Source organism: Tenrec ecaudatus, chromosome 9, assembly GCF_050624435.1.
Source record: "Tenrec ecaudatus isolate mTenEca1 chromosome 9, mTenEca1.hap1, whole genome shotgun sequence".
Lineage (NCBI taxonomy): Eukaryota > Metazoa > Chordata > Mammalia > Afrosoricida > Tenrecidae > Tenrec > Tenrec ecaudatus.
Genome location: NC_134538.1, coordinates 91,390,854 through 91,394,952, shown reverse-complemented (window position 1 = coordinate 91,394,952; position 4,099 = coordinate 91,390,854). Strand labels below are relative to the sequence as shown.

General features: G+C 42.2%; 1 pseudogene; it reads right to left on the bottom strand.

Annotated features, from left to right (window-relative positions):
- Positions 1-919: 919 nt before the first annotated feature.
- On the bottom strand, positions 920-1,409 carry LOC142456042 (rRNA-processing protein FCF1 homolog pseudogene; annotated as a pseudogene).
- Positions 1,410-4,099: the final 2,690 nt, after the last annotated feature.

The window sequence follows — 4,099 nt, the reverse complement described above, 5'->3', positions numbered from 1 at the left end:
CTACCTTTGCTTTCTTTCTTTGTTTCCATGCACAAATCAACCTCACAGTCACTTTGTGCTTTTAAAAGATTTAAAGGTTTGGAAACCCAAAAGGGCGTGCTGCTCTGTCCTATAAGCTCATTATGAGTTAGACTTGATTCAATGGCAGCGGGTTTTTCCTTGTGGTATGAGAGGCTGTGTAACATCTACTGAGACTACAAATAAGACACTGTAAAGCTTGCCAAGAATGGAAAATTAAAAAAATTAAAGGAGCATATATGGAGTAATGAAATGTAATAAGACTTTTTAGTAATTTTTATGCATATTTTAAAATCTAAATTTTTCTTCAAATTATGCAGTAAACATTTCAGAACATATTTTAATATGTAGAAGTCAATGGATAATTCATATTAAATGTTGCAAGGTGAGGTTGCCTCCAACCTTCTATGAAAAAAATTCTAATTTTTCTTTTAAGAATTTCTGTGCACAGATAAAGTTGTGCCATTTTATAAAAAGACTGGAACAGTTTAATTTTAATAAAGGAGTTTGAACTCTGACCGATCCATTTTGGTTGCAGAACATTTTAATCTGAATTTATTGTAGCAAACTCATTGCCAGTCAGTTGATTTACAATTCATAGTGATTCTGTAGGATGGAGTGGAACTTCTGTTGGTTTCTGAGGCTGGAAAATATATATATTTTGTGAGCAATCATCCAAGTATTATAAGAAATCATCTGAGTGCTATAAAAAGCAACAATTTATAAATGGAGACAAAATATTTTTGAAGCAATAACCAAAAACTAAGACCATTTAATCACAGAGTAGGTCTCTGTTGCACATGAAACAGCTTCCGTTGAAGGAAAGTAGAGGATCATTATCTTGTCAGAATCAAAACCATTGGGCTCCGTAGTCGTCTGGCATTTCTTGTTGTACCTGTGCTTAGAGAGAAATGCACATAACAGGGACCCCAGGGATCTACCAGATTCTTCTTTTTAGGTCTCTGTCAACTGTGGCCACGATTTAGCACATGCTGAGTTACTCGCTGGACCAAGCAGCCATCTGCATAGGTTGCTTTGTGTGTGCCTGGTAATCGATCAAATCTTGAACCTCTGGTGATCCTTAGAGGACTCGATACTTCTGCATGTCACATACAGACAGTCCGATACTGACTGAACTAGGTCCAGTTTGGCTTTGATGGTGAAGTTGATAAGGCGGGTATCAACAAGGATGTGGTAAGGTGGGCCAGCTGTGTGTTGTGTTGGAAGACCAAGCAGGAAGGATGTCAGAAGACTTCTCTTTCTTTGAGTGCACTGGGATCTTTCTTTCCTGTCTTTTGAGGTTTTAATCCGACTTCTTCATGCCTCTCCTCTCTGAAATGAAGCATTTGCTTCATGGGCGCATATTTCCTCGTTTTCTTTTGCCTCCCCATCTTCACACCACACTTCAGTTCTCTCTTCAGCAATCATTGAAGCTGTAACGGTGGGAGCAGAAAGTCTCGTCTTTATCTTGCAGAGTGGCTGGTGGGCTCGAACAGCTGACTGTGCGGTCAGTAGTCAAACACATAACCCAATACACCATCAGGGCTTCTTGTTTATTGTACAGTAACTTATTTTGGGTCCCTTGTTAATTTAACAAATTGGAACTCTCTGTTATTCAGTTCCTAGTAAAAGTGAAATTAACTAGGGGGCAATTCCAAGTTCATATGATTTTCACTGTTCAAATTTAGCTTTGGATCAAAGGATACCATGTGAGGTATAACTTGACCTAGATGTTTCATACAATGCAAACGTGCACTTCCTCTATCTCAGGCTAGCTAACACTACATTAAAATATCCTGCTTTTCTAAGGGTGGTCAGTGGATAGTAATATATGGCATATGTTCTTTATCTCAAAAACTAGAACTGACAGGAGAAAACTGGTGTCCTTTCTGGAATCAACAGGTCAAATAGACCCAGAAGCAAGCCTAACATTTGAGGCACCCAGTTGTGTGTTGGCCGGTATAATAGGAATAGAAACACTCATTGTGTGCAAGACATAGTGTTTCACAGGAATTTCTCATGTAGATACTACAACTATGCATTACTACTAAAGCTATCTAGTTTGGGGGCTTGACTATCAAAGTAGGAAAACGAGGGCTGACATCTTATTTATTCTAATATGTTATCTTTCATGAAGACCCTTAAGCGTATCCCAGAGACTTAATCAAGTCTAAGCACTTGAGTTTTGACTAGAGAAGAAAAGGAAGTAGGATCCGGGATATTAGGACCTGGGGGGGGGTGGGGGGGGGAGAATGAGAAGGGAGAGGAGCTGTAGTGTGTGAGTGGGTCAATCCGAGCCAAAGGCACCTGTTTACATTGTAGTTTTACTTTTTAAAAACGTTTTATTAGGGGTTCATACAACTCTTAGCACAATCCATGCATACATCAATTCTGTAAAGCACATCTGTACATTCATTGCCCTCATCATTTTCAAAGCATTTGCTCTCCACTTCAGCCCTTGGCATCCGGTCCTCTTTTCTTCCCCCCTCTCTCCCTACTCCCCTCTCCCTCATGAGCCCATGATAATTTATAAATTATTATTTTGTCATATCTTGCCCTGTCCAATGTCTCCTTTCACCCACTTTTCTATGGTCCATCCCCCATGGCGGAGGTCACATATAGAACCTTATAATCGGTTCCCTCTTTCCAATTCACTCTCCCTCTACCCTCCCAGTATAACCACTTATACCCCTGTTCCTGAAGGTATCATCTGCCCTGGATTCCCTTCCTCCAGCTCCTATTTGCACCAGTGTACATCCTCTGGTCTAGCCAGACTTGCAAGGTAGAATTCGAATTATGATAGTAGGGGGGGGGGGCGATGGGGGGAAATGAAGCATTTAGGAACTAGAGGAAAGCTGTATTCTTCATCGGTGTTACATCACACCCTGACTGACTCATATCCTACCCTAGACCCCTCTGCAAGATGATCTCCAGTGACCGACAAATGGGCTTTGGGTCTCCACTCTGCACTTCTCCCTTCACTCACTATGGTAAGATTATTTTGTTCTGATGATGCCTTATACCTGCTCCCCTTGACACCTCGTGATTGCACAGGCTGGTGTGCTTTTTCCATGTAGACTTTGTTGCTTCTGAGCTAGGTAGCTGCTTGTTTACCTTCAAGCCTTTAAGACCCCAAACACTATACCTTTTGATAGCTGGGCACCTTCAGCTTCCTTCGGCACATTTGCTTATGCATCCATTTGTCCTCGGCGATCGTATCATGGAGGTGTGCACCCAATGATATGACTTTTTTCTTTGATGACTGATAGCTGATCTCTTCGGAACTTCGTGATCACACAGGCTGGTGTGTTCTTCCATGTGGGCTTTGATGCTTCTGAGCTCGATGACTACTTTTTTATCTTCAAGTCTTTAAGACCCCAGACACTATCTCTTTTGATAGCCAGGCACCATCAGCTTTCTTCACCAAATATGCTTATTCACCCACTTTGTTTTCAGCGGTTGTGTCTGGAGAGTGAGCATCATAGAATGCCAATTTAATAGAACAAAGTATTCTTGCATTGAGGGATTACTTGAGTAGAGACCCAATGTCCTTCTGCCACCTTAATACTAAACCTATAAATATAGGCACATAGATCTATTTCCCCGTCCTCATATATATATTTGCATATGTACATGTCTTTTTCTAGGCCTCTATAATGACCTTTGCCTCCCAGCTCTTTCCTCTATTTCCCTGGACTTTCCTCCTGTCCCACTATCATGCTCCATCCCCACCTGGGTTTCAGCAATACCTCTTCGTTACATTACTCTTGATCATGCCCTACCAGGCCTCCCACACCTACCTCACCACCAATTTGGATCCCATGTTGTTCCCTTGTCCCTGGGTTTGTTAGCACCACTTCCTTACCCCCCCCCCACCTCCCCCTATCCCATGTCTCCCAGAACTGTCGGTCCCGTTGTTTTTCTTTGTACCCTGGGAGCAGATGGCAGCCTTCTCTTGCCCAGAAGAAGCCCTATTAAGCTGAATGTTATTGGAAAGGTGATTCGCCTCACTGGAGTCTGCCCTTGTTCTACGGGTCAGCCTGGAGCTCCAGTGGGGCTACCTGCAACCTAGGGTCTGTTG